General features: G+C 37.8%; 1 pseudogene; it reads left to right on the top strand.

Annotated features, from left to right (window-relative positions):
- Positions 1–1080: 1080 nt before the first annotated feature.
- On the top strand, positions 1081–9082 carry LOC135223078 (cubilin-like; annotated as a pseudogene).
- Positions 9083–14029: the final 4947 nt, after the last annotated feature.

The raw sequence follows: 14029 nt of genomic DNA on the forward strand, positions 1-14029 counted from the left end.
TATAGTCTATCCATGCCATGCTTAGGTTGGTTTTCCTTCTCCTACTGGTCTTCATTACCATTTTGTCTATCAGGAGCTGGTCTTTTGTGCCCCTACACTTCCTTCTGCAGCCTTTCTGTTGGTGGGGGATGGTGTTTGTCTCCTCTAGGTAGCTGTATAGCCTTTCACTGATGATACCTGTTAGTAACTTCCACATTATTGGTAGGCAGGTGATAGGCCTGTAGTTACTGGCAATATTTCCCTTACTCTTGTCTTTTTGTACTAAGGATGTTCTTCCTGTGGTCATCCATTTGGGTGCATGGTGATTTGAGATACAATGCTGGAGTTGTTCTGCTGTTCGTAGGTGTAGGGCCTTGAAGTTTTTGAGCCAGTATCCATGGACTTCATCGGGACCTGGGGCTTTCCAGTTTGGCATTTTCTTTAGTTGGTGTCTGACTGTGTCTGGCGTGATCTCTGTGAATCTTTGTTTTATTCTCCCTGTTTCTTCTTCCTTGACTTCCTGGAGCCATGTTGCATGTTTGTTGTGTGATACCGGATTGCCCCATATGTTTTCCCAGAGTCTCTTACTTGGTTCGGCTTCAGGAATTTCTGGGTGGTTTTCTTCCCCTCTTAGTTGGCTGTATAGTCTTTTCTGGTTGGTTCCGAATAGTTTGTTCTGTTGGTATCCCTTATTCCTGTTCATTATTATTATTATTATTATTATTATTATTATTATTATTATTATTATTATTATTATTATTATTATTATTCAGAAGACGAACCCTACTCATATGGAACGAACCCACCACAGGGGCCACAGACTTGAAATTCAAGCTTCCAAAGAATATCAAGGTGTTCATTCGAAAGAAGTAATAGAAGTTAATGGGAGCAGTTATTAGAAAACAGATACATTAAGCAATAAATAAAATTATTAAAATACTACCTGTGTTTAACGTAGACTAATTTACCATCTTAACGAACCGTCTGTTGGCGTATGTAATAATTACGTAAAGAATTTACATCGTTATCCTGTATGCATTATGTGGTTTTGATAGAAATCCTTTCGTTGCAGTCGGCTACTGCAAGAACGCCTACATCCGCATGTGGCCGGGGAACTCCCGAAAATTTTGGTCCTATGGCTACGTCTACCTGAAAGAACCTTACCTGGCCAACTGCACTGCACTATGCTCTATTACTATAACACCAGGAAGTATCCGGTAAGTGAGGTGAAACGAATCCAGGAATTGGAAAGAAATCGTCATATTTGAATACCTTGTCTCCCTGGTATAAAATTTCTGGTTTTTATTCCTTGATAAATTGAATGACTTGTCTCCCTAGGATAAAAATTCTGGTTTTTATTCCTTGAGAAATTGAATGACGTGTCTCCCTAGGATAAAAATTCTGGTTTTTATTCCTTGAGAAATTAAATGACTTGTCTCCCCTGGTATAAAAATTCTGGTTTTTATTCCTTGATAAATTGACGGACTTGTCTTCCTTTTGTAATAATTCTGGTTTTTATTGTAATCGAATGAAATTGATAACACGGTTCGATATATTTTACTTTCTTTATGATAAGGGGGAGATAAATGCTTGCTATGAAAGGTCATCGTGATGATATGGAAGGTATCGTTCACGGACAAAAATAATACTCTCTCTCTCTCTCTCTCTCTCTCTCTCTCTCTCTCTCTCTCTCTCTCTCTCTCTCTCATTTCTATGTTAAGTTGTTCATTAGGCTCTGGAGATTATAACCGGTCTCTATGGGTATTTAGATAGACTGCAAGCTAACGAATGATTTTAAAATGAATATTTATTGCATTTATTTGCGTCTTATATTTCCTATTATTACTAACACACTTTAAATACACACTCATACACACACACATTATATATATATATATATATATATATATATATATATATATATATATATATATATATATATATTAGTGCGTGTTTTATGTATCGATATAAACATATCTGTGGGTTTCGAGTGCCTTCATTTATGCATTCAGCTACGTTAATTACATATTGATATGTCCACTTCTCTGTTGATAGAGCTTAATAACGTCTTCATAATTGCAAGAAGTGGAAAAAATATGTTGTACAGCAAAACATACTCACGACTGACCCTTCCATAGAGTAGGACTTACCACGAGGGAACTCAGCATTTATTTAATTACATTTTTAACTTGTACCCGTGCAATACTTCATGTTTACAATCTAGTCAGACGAAGTTTGGACAACATTCTCACGAGTCTGTGCCTTCTGTCTATGCATGTCTTTTACTGTATGTCCGTTCATATTCCCTTTCCACCATCTTAATCTCCTTAACCCTCTCCTAACAATGGTTTCATAGTGCAACTGGTTTGAGGTTCGCCTCCTGTTTCACCTTTCAAAGTTATGCACTCTCATTGTCCCCCTTTCAGCGCCGGGTGACTTCTACTAGGTCATCCAGCTCTTGGCTTTTAGCTTAAGTTTCTGCATTTCAACTCCGTCTCTGCTTCCACAGAACGACGATTTCTGCAAGTTCGGCTTCAGGGTCAGAGGATCATTCGAGGGTCACACGGACTCGTACGCAACCTGTACCGACACCGATTACGTCTTTCTCAATGACTCGAACGGCCATGAAGCTTAGTAAGTACAGTCTTTCTACCTGTTCTTTAATCATAACGTTTTTTATTTCTTCGTGATTTAAAATCAAACACACACACACACACACACACACACACACACACACACACACACACATATATATATATATATATATATATATATATATATATATATATATACATATATATACTATATATATACACATATATATATATATATATATATATATATATACATACACACACATATATATACACCATATATAATATATATAAAATATATATATATATATATATACTAAATATTTATATTATATTATATATATAGTATATATATATATATATATATATATATATATATATATATCATATATATATATATATATATATATTATATATAAGTATATATATATATATATATACTATATATATATATATATATATATATATATATATAGATATATATATATACTATATATATATATTATATATATATATATATATATTATATATATATAGATTATGATAATATCATATATATATATATAGTATAATATATATATATATCATATATATATATATATATATATATATATATATATATATATATATATATACTGCATATAATAAATAAAATACGCAAAAAATAAATAAGCATCGCTCGCTGTGTATAATGATAAACTGATTCAGACTCTCAGGTCATAGACCCTTCATGGGAGTAATTATTTATGAAATTAACAAGCTTGCAAGCAGAAACCAATTACAAGTAATGAGATCTCCTGACTCTGAAGGAAAGTTGACTCAGTGATTGACGTTGGTATTTTTTTTTTTTTTTTTTTTTTTACAATTGAATCCATTAGTAAATATTCTAGATCTTTGGAGAGGGTTGTTAATTATAAGATATATATATGTATATATATATATATATATATATATATATATATATATATATATATATATATATATTACACAATTACAATGTTCCCCTCGTATTCGTGGGGGGATTTGTACCAGACTCTCCCCTCCCAGTGAATAGCTTGAGTCTTCAAATAGTTGAAACCTCTATAAAAACACTTAAAACTGCCAATTTCATTAATTAAAACTCAAGAAGACCTCACAAAAAATGTTTATCCCTGGTTATTTTAAGTTTTATCACAAAAAATGCATTTTATGATGAAATTGATAAAAAAGATAAAAGCTAATATTTCTTATATAAAAATACCGCAAATAGGCGAATTTTCCGCAAATAATGGGGTATATGTTCCAGAGAAAAATCCACGAATACCTGAGTCCGCGAATACAAGGTTTCACTGTATATATTTTTTATATATACACTTCCATATAAGGCGTGTGTACCTTAAAATCAAGTATCACTTGAGATAACTAATCTCCAACTTGTGTCATTTCATTTGTCTCATTTTCCATTACAGTTTCTGTGGAACCAACAGCGTCATTGATTGGACGACTATCGAAGATAACTTCGAGTTTCATTTTGTGGTAAGTCTGAGTATAGAACCAAGGGGAAATCCCCCGTAGGTGGTCAGTGCCGTCAGTGTATCTCACGCGGTGTACTGTAGACATGACTTGAGGTTCTTTGCAGCCTCCCTTCCTTAGGCCCCTAGCTGCAACCCCTTTCATTCCTTTTACTGTACCTTCGTTCATGTTCTCTTTCTTCCATCTTTTCCACCCCTCATAACAATTATTTCATACTGAAACTGCTTTGAGGTTTTCCTCCTGTTACACCTTTCGAACTATTTTACTCTCAATTTTCCTTCCAGTGCTGAATGACCTCATAGGTCCCAGCGCTTTTTGTCGTCTAGGACAGTAGTAGGATACTCTAGTTTTGCACTACATATACTACATATAGGTACTTTAAACTTTAGCAGTGTGTTTCTTGTTTGTATGCATTTTCTCTCTTGCTCACTCTGTGTCATTTTATTTTTATATTCAAAAGAAGTCATGGTCATCTATTACCCTTTCATCCTTTGCTAATACATAATAATGGCTGACAGTAACTATACTCTGTTTTTTTCCATCTGACCACCCGCCAGTGGTGTTTGCGTATGGTAACACTGTGTCCCGGGCTTTAGATAGTTACATTCAGCTTGCATTCAATAATTATAATACCCTATTTCGAATATTAACGGTGTAATTCGCATACAGTAAATTATAAAACACTTTTCAGTTGCAAATGTACGCCCAGATATCCTTTTATTTACCTAAAACTTACACATAGCGTAACTATCCTAAGCCCGGGACGCAGTGTTACCATACGCAAACACCACAGGCGGGTGGACAGATGGAAAAAAACAGAGTATAATCAGTGATACATCTGTATCTTGTTATTGTATAGCCCATAGGTAATTAGCTATTGACAGTTACTGATTAAGAAATCACCACAAATTTCAGCATCTTTCATTTAGGTAATTGGCATCTTTTCATTGTTACTTTTTAGCTATACTTTACAGATTGATAATTGAGCTGTTGATTTATAAAATCAATGATTTAATTATTATTATTATTTTATTATTATTATTATTATTATTATTATTATTATTATTATTATTATTATTCAGAGGATGATCCCCATTCATATGGAAAAAGCCCACCAAAGGGACCATTGCCTTGAAATTCAAGCTGTCAAAGAACATGGTGCTCACTAGGAAGTGAGAGAAGGCAAAGGGAAATGCAGAAAGTAGAGATCTCACTTGTTAAAACGAAATCATAAATGAATAAATAGATAAAAATGTATTAAAATCCAAGGAGAATACCATTAGGGTAATAATGCATTTCATCTTCGCTTGAACTTTTGAAGCTTCAGTTACACGACATCTTCACGTCCACCTTTCAGACTAAAGCGGACAGTCCAAGGGCGAAAGGCTTCTTCACGATCATCGAGAGCTTCAAGCTGTGTGGAGGAGCCTTCACCACAGAGAACGACGGTCCAACTGGAACCTTCACGAGTCCACTCTTTCCCAATCACTACCCGGGAAACGTAGCTTGTAACTGGTACTTTGCGGTGAGTGAGTTCCCCAGCCTCTCTCCTTTTTGTACAATGTAGGTAAAGATTATCATTATGAAGTCTCATTGAAAGTTATTGCTGCTTCAGCACTGGTTGCTTAAACTGGCAAGCAACCATGAGAAGACTTTGATAAGAAAAATAGAGAAGTTACTCTATAGAATCAACAGTGCTGAAGCAGCAATAACTTTCAATGAGAGTTTGAAAGAGGGTCTACTACCCGATTATTATTATTATATTATTATTATTATTCAGAAGATGAACCCTATTCATATGGAACAAGCCCTCAACAGGGCCATTGCCTTGAAATTCAAGCTTCCAAAATAATAATAATAATATTATCATTATTATTATTATTTTTTTTATTTATTTTTTTTTTGCTCTGTCACAGTCCTCCAATTCGACTGGGTGGTATTTATAGTGTGGGGTTCCGGGTTGCATCCTGCTCCTTAGGAGTCCATCACTTTTCTTACTATGTGTGCCGTTTCTAGGATCACACTCTTCTGCATGAGTCCTGGAGCTACTTCAGCGTCTAGTTTTTCTAGATTCCTTTTCAGGGATCTTGGGATCGTGCCTAGTGCTCCTATGATTATGGGTACGATTTCCACTGGCGTATCCCATATCCTTCTTATTTCTATTTTCAGATCTTGATACTTATCCATTTTTTCCCTCTCTTTCTCTTCAACTCTGGTGTCCCATGGTATTGCGACATCAATGAGTGATACTTTCTTCTTGACTTTGTCAATCAACGTCACGTCTGGTCTGTTTGCACGTGTCACCCTATCTGTTGTGATACCATAGTCCCAGAGGATCTTTGCCTGATCGTTTTCTATCACTCCGTCAGGTTGGTGCTCGTACCACTTATTACTGCAAGGTAGCTGATGTTTCTTGCACAGGCTCCAGTGGAGGGTTTTTGCCACTGAATCATGCCTCTTTTTGTACTGGTTCTGTGCAAGTGCCGGGCATTCGCTTGCTATGTGGTTTATGGTTTCATTTTTCGTATTGCACTTCCTACGTATGGGAGAGATGTTATTTCCGTCTCGTTCTTTGAACATATCTGGTTCTTAGGGCCTGATCTTGTGCCGCTGTTATCATTCCTTCAGTTTCCTTCTTTAGCTCTCCCCTCTGTAGCCATTGCCAATTGTCATCGCTGGCTAGTTCTTTAGTCTGTCTCATGTATTGTCCGTGCATTGGTTTGTTGTGCCAGTCCTCTGTTCTGTCTGTCATTCTCCTGTCTCTGTATATTTGTGGGTCTTCGTCTACTTTTATTAGTCCTTCTTCCCATGCACTCTTTAGCCACTCGTCTTCACTGGTTTTCAGATATTGCCCCAGTGCTCTGTTCTCGATGTTGACGCAGTCCTCTATACTTAGTAGTCCTCTCCCTCCTTCCTTTCGTGTTATGTATAGTCTGTCCGTATTTGCTCTTGGGTGTAGTGCTTTGTGTATTGTCATATGTTTCCTGGTTTTATTATTATTATTATTATTATTATTATTATTATTATTATTATTATTATTATTATTATTCGGAAGATGAAACCTATTCATATGGAACAAGCCCACCACAGGGGCCACTGACTTGCAATTCAAGCTTCCAAAGAATAAGGTGGTGTTCATTTGGAAGGAGAAAGAGGAGGCAAAGGGAAATAAAGAAACTAGAGATGTCGCTTATTAAAAAATAAAAAATAAATAAATAGATATGAGTACTTTAACGAGACAGGTCCAGCTAGGTTCTCCCAGAGCTCTCAGAAAGGGTTTGGTGTTTGGAAACATTCATTACTAACATTTATGAAGACACAACTAGATCAGTAGGCCTTATCGAGGGTCATTTCAAACTCCGCCACATGAAAAAGTCAGAGATATCCCAGTTTTTAAAAGGAATAAAGAATGATTTGTATGGCTTTTTGGAGTCTTCTGGCAGTTTTCAGGCACAAACACTACTCAATGGATAAGTCAATGCTTATCTTGAAGGAAGTCTCCGAGTAATTTGTCCTCCTCTGTAATATTGATAAGGTAGATCTCACTGACTGCAGCTTCTCTCAAAGGATTCATTGATTTGGAACCCAGCCTCCTTGGCACCAGCACTAGTCTAGCTGGAGTTGGGGGGTAAGAAACTCCCACCGATTTGCTTGGAGCCGAAGTCATGCCAAGAATGGCAGGAAGGTTAATGCCAGAACCGTTTTTTTATTGTCATTACAAAGGCTATCTATCCTAGGTCTGACTGAAACAAGGAAGAAGAAAATATTTGGTACCAATGCATATTTAATGTTATCTATCCATATACCATATTTTTCATTTATAATCTCAGTCCTATTGCTCGTTTGTATTCTCAGTATGATATGGAAGCTATCAGAGTACTGACTTGAATTACGATATATGTATACCTTCAAATTGGAGTTAGGATGAAGCTGTGCATTCTGTGGTATAAGTGTTCTCAGCAGCACTTCCCGTTGGTATTGGAATCGTTGATGAGAGCCTCCTCGCTGTTATTGTTAGAGGTCAGGTTGTGTTACATCTTCTGTGGTATGGTCATCCACTGTCTTGGGTTGAAGGCATTTCTTCTTAGTTGGTATGGGATTAGCGTCCCACCTCGGTGGTCGCGGATTCGATTCTCGGCCATTCCATTGAGGAGTGAGAGATGTGTATTTCTGGTGATAGAAGGAGTTCACTCTCGACGTGGTTCGGAAGTCACGTAAAGCCGTTGGTCCCGTTGCTGAATAACCGCTGGTTCCATGCAACGTAAAAACACCATACAAACAAACTGAGGCATATATTGCTCTTTGGATTATAGCCCAGTCTTCAAATTTCATAACGTTTGTGTACTAAATTGCTAATTTTAGTAATTCTGTTATCTTTGTTGTTTTACCTCCACATTTAGGCCATTTTCTTCCATGTAGGATTGCTCAGCAAAATGATAGCCACTTAACCATTTCCGTTATGTGAGTACACACAGTTGAATTATAATACCAACAACAGGGGAATATCTCCCTTTCTGCACCCAAGCAGTCAATGAAAAAGGTCCGAAAACACCGGAACCTAGCACTATACCCCTGGGCAGCTAATCGATCTCATCCATTTTCCCACTCTGCGACAGATCCCCGTAGAAGAAGGGTACGAAGTATCGGCCCGAGTCATCTGCAAGCAGTTCGCCCTGCAGGAGCCTTTCAACAACGGAACCGAGTACTGCCTGGATGCCCTGCAGTTCACCTACGAGGCACCGTACCCCTCAGAGACGCAGAGCTACTGCTCGAACGCTTTAGCCGAGGAGAATCACGTCGTCCACAGCATCCACCACTCCTTGTTGGTGTCCTTCAGGGCGGACGAGCTCATAGCAGACACTGGCTTTAATTGCACCTATGAGTACATTCTCTATGGCGAATAAGTGGATCGGTCACCAAGCGGATGGTTTCCTGTAGTTCTACGGAAGGAATTGTCATACGATGGAAGTGGCTTATATACTGACATATATCACCTATGATGCCTTGTAATGGGAATAGATTGTTAATCATGCAAAAAGTTATTGTAAAATATGTAAACCTGAACAATAGGAATCCTTTGTATGATGTGTGTAGAATAAAGATGACACTGTTATGCCATAGTATGCTCTCAGAATGAAGTGCAAGGAAATGTCCTTAATCAGTAACTGAAAGTTTGTTAGAATTTCAAGTGTTTGCACATTCAAACAGACAGAGACTCAGATCATAAAACCTAATCAAGTGTTTGGTTCAGACACCAGAATAAAGAGAGACTAAAACAAAGAGATAAGAAAAGAAAATAAGAAGGAAAGAGAGATGGATGATGAGCGGTATGATCTCTTTGGTATGAAACTTGAGACGCATGACATACAGATACCATCCTACTCAAGAGCGAGTTACGTTCTGGATTGACGTTTGTAAGTTAGATCGTTTGTAATTTGGTTACTGTACTTTCCATGCCTAGCTAAGTACAGTATTATATAAAGTCAAAGCAATACAGTACCCTATCTTTTTCATCCTAAAGCACAACTTCCCCACTGGACGAGTGGATTGCGTATCACGTGTCAGTCTGGCAGCCCGAGTTCGCTCCCTGGTGCTGCCTGTGCTGAATTGGAGGAATTTATTTCTGGTGATTAGAAATTCATTTCTCGATATAATGTGGTTCGGATCCCACGATAAGCTGTATAGGTCGTTGCCAAGTAACCAATTGGTTCCTAGCCACGTAAAATAAAGAAAAAATCTAATTCTTTGGGCCGGCCCTAGGAGAGCTGTTAATCAGCTCAGTGGTCTGGTTAAACTAAGATATACTTATTTACAGTACTGTACGTAGAGAATAGGCTTCCAAAACAAAATTTGAACTTATGGGTGACAGAGGGTAGCACGCTGAACGTAATTTTAATAATTCGCGGTCCCATTTGTTTGTATCTGAATGTTCATAAGTAGGGTGGTCTCTGTATATGCAGATGTCTGTAACTTTAGGACGTGTCCTTGTATACCATCAATAAAGGAACTTTCCTGGGTCTTGCAAATGGAAATAGAATTCTGAACCTTAATGCTGGGTGCTATGCGGCGTTATCATCATTTTTTAATAAGAAAACTACTAATATTGTACAAAACTCAAAGAAAATTCCACACGGAAATACTTTGAGTACTTTCACTGAGACAGAGGGGGGTTGGGGCCAAATAGCATCTAGTTACTATACTGAACTAGATCAAACTCTGCTTGATGAAGGTTTAGTCATTTAACGAGCCCGTTGAGTCCCATTTCTAGACTGACTCGCTTAACGGTTTTGTTTTCAAGTGAGAGGTAAAATTGCAGCAAGGGAACAGCTAGGTTGGAAGAAAACTCAGTGAGATCACTGAAAAAATATAAGGCTGGAAGCAGTGCAGCTATGGAACCCTACAAAGAGCCTTAGTTTCACTGCAGTGCACTCTATAAGGTCAAATGTTGCTGTACTTCTGTACATGCACACGTGAAGAAAAAGAATGACATCCACAATCTGCCGTTACATTTTGAATGGCTTCTGGGTGAAGTTTCTTTAATTGCCAAAACATCCCCAGATGATTCACAGGCTCTATTGTGAACCTGTTTCTATGAAGTGTGTTTCAAGTTTCAGTGACTGTTTACTTAACTCCTCTTTTATCTGGTGTCACAAGCCAGGTTATACATATTGGCCAGTTTGTACCTGGGAAGATCCAGGCATAAGCCTTTTTGTACCTCAATTACTGTATAAGGGAATATTTCTGGCTTTGATAGCTGCCTAGAATCTGGCCTAGGTTATTATGTACCCAGATTTTATACCCGGATGAAGTTTACACTTGACCTTCATATACCTGGGGTAGAAAATAACTTGAAATCTACGTACAGAGGTTCTGCATTTCATTGTAGCCTCAGCTGTTGTGTATCCCTAGAACAGAGTCCAAACAAACAAACAGAACAGAGTCCTCCTGGTGTAGCAGGCCAATGCAAATCCTGGTAGGTAATATCAAAAGCCATTTTATACCCTGGATAAAAAATGGCCCAGACCAAAATTTAATTTGAGTTCCTAGTAACATAGGCTGTTATTGGCCTTTATGGGACAGAATCATCCCTTGCGTAACACCGCTGAGAGTGCTCTTATCCAATTGATACCCTGGGAGAGTCTGCCCAACTTATGGAAGATTCTAGTTTGGGGGATTTTATATTCACAGTATTAAATGGCCTCGACCAGAGTTTAAACTTTGCTTTACGCTAGAAGGGGTCATTACTTGATTTACTTCTTCAGTTGACTTTCAGTTGGGCGACTTCCCCACAGTATCTTCTCTCTCATCAGTAAATAGGTTTTCGACTGAATTAGCCTTCTCAATGACACTTTTGCCAGCTGTATTCGATCAATCAGTTTCTTATGGTCAGTATTATAAATTTTGTTGCTTTAGAGTTCATACACAAGTTGTGAGGTGTCTTAAATGTGAACTGCAATCTTGAGCATGATTTTGACTCCACGTATTCCTGATTAAATGCTGCTCTCCATCAACGCCTCAATGGCGTGGTTGGTATGGTCTTTGTCTGCCACCTCGGTGGCCGCGATTTCGATTCTCGGGCATTCCATTGAGGGGTCAGAGATGTGTATTTCTGGTGATAGAAGTTCACTCTCGACGTGGTTCGGAAGTCACGTAAAGCCGTTGGTCCCGTTGCTGAATAACCACTCGTTCCTTGCAACGTAAAAACACCATACAAACCAACAAACGAAAACAAACAATCCATCAACGCCTGCTATCTAGTTCTGCAGGCATTTGATTGCTTGCTTGGATTATGAAACCCAAGGCACAAAGTAACATGGCCTGTATTCTCAATTATTTTAATTTTTCCTTACCCCTCTTAACCTGCAAGATGGTGTGACAGAGTCAGCTTCACATAAGAGTAATGGGACAGCCCGTGTTAGCTACCGGTCTCCTTAGACCATGCCTTGACTTATGTGCCAAAGGCTTCAGTGTGATGGTCGGCAATTTGAAAGTTGAACTGATAACATTCGATCCTTTTGTGACAACCAAGTTACCTTCTGAGCTTTTTTAGTGATGGCTTTAATTCAGTAAAATTAACATTTCATTGAACCTGTGTCATAAATTTGCCAAAGAGGGAGTACAGAACTCGGTCTTCGGTTTCAAGACGTGGGTATGTAATGTTTTCTTGGGATTCGCATTCAGTTTCGAAGTCAGCCCCTGAGATATTGAATCGGAGATGCCGAACCGAGTACAATACTCAGTGGTGTACGTGGTATCAGAAACGGATGCCTCATAGGAACAATTTGTTGATATTAGGGTTAAATCACTCTTCGACTTGAATATTTGAACTGGAGGTTGTGTGTTCACCTGCGTTTGTTTGTAATCCTTTTTGTTTCACAAAACATCTCACTAAAGTATAGAGAACTGTGAACAGACTTTTGTGCAGTTGGGTAGTGGGGAAGATGATGAAAATAGACCTTGAAATAGATATAGACGCTCTTTTTGAGTGCTCTACAGTCCGGATGAATTCTTCAGTCATAGAGAGCAGAAATTGTTGGGTAGTAGGTATGAGGGCTCAGGATCTCTCTCCTGTTTTCGAATATTTTTGTTGCTTGATTGTTTGTCACCAGATCTACTTGTTCTTTGCCAGTTGGTGCCATGTAAATTAGTGCCATTTAACCTGGGTGTTTTCGGGTAGCCTTCTTCACTGCCTTTGTTTGAGGGTACACTCAAGGGAAAGTGAATTAATTCAGTGTTTTTTCACCTTGATATATTCATTCCTGTTTAGCCATATTAAGGTCTTGACCTGCCACCTCGGTGGCCGCGAATTCGATTCTCGGGCATTCCATTGAGGGGGTTAGAGATGTGTATTTCTGGTGAAAGAAGTTCACTCTCGACGTGGTTCGGAAGTCACGTGAAGCCGTTGGTCCCATTGCTGAATAACAACTGGTTCCATGCAACGTAAAAACACCATACAAACAAACATTCATTCGTTGTCTAGTATTCATTCCGTTTATCTTTCCATCCATGTATATGTATATGGACCATTGCTTTGTAGAAGCTTGCTGGAATACTTCTTGGTTTGTGGCTTATTCAGTGAAAGTTATTGTACCATTATGAATAGCATAAATAAGAATAGCAAGAAAAAGCTCGGTTTTACCTAATATTACTTAGTATTCTTATCTGACATATTGTGTGTGCATTCAGCCACTTATTGCATAATAACATGAGAATATTCCGCTGTGGCTTTTTACACGAAATCCACGCTGGAATTATGCTAATTCCATTTATAAATATCAGGACTTAACGTAAAATCTTGTCTAGCCTTTTACACAAAATCCATCGAGAATGTCTGGCATTTAGACTAAATTTACTCGTAAATTGGTATTTAGACAAAATGTATGCGCAAGTATCTGGTATTTAGAAAAAAGCCACGATAAAGTATCTGGTATTTAGACAAAATGTATTGGAAAGTATCTGGCATTTAGACAAAAGCCCACGATAAAATTTCTGGTATGTAGACAAAAGCCACGATACAATATCTGGTATTTAGACAAAATCCATTGGAAAGTATCTGACATTTAGACAAAAGCCAACGATAAAATATCTGGTATTTATACAGAATCCATTGGAAAGTATCTGGCATTTAGACATAAGCCCCCGATAAAATATCTGGTATTTAGACAATATCCATTGGAAAGTATCTGCCATTTAGACATAAGCCACGGCAAAATATCTGGAATTTAGACAAAATCCATTGGAAAGTATCTGTAGACATAAGCCACGGCAAAATATCTGGAATTTAGACAAAATCCATTGGAAAGTATCTGGCATTTAGACATAAGCCACGGCAAAATATCTGGAATTTAGACAAAATCCATTGGAAAGTATCTGGCATTTAGACAAAAGCCAAGATAAAATATCTGGTATGTAGACAAAAGCGACTCGGAAATGTTTGACATTTA

This window comes from Macrobrachium nipponense, chromosome 8 (assembly GCF_015104395.2).
Source record: "Macrobrachium nipponense isolate FS-2020 chromosome 8, ASM1510439v2, whole genome shotgun sequence".
NCBI classification, from domain to species: domain Eukaryota; kingdom Metazoa; phylum Arthropoda; class Malacostraca; order Decapoda; family Palaemonidae; genus Macrobrachium; species Macrobrachium nipponense.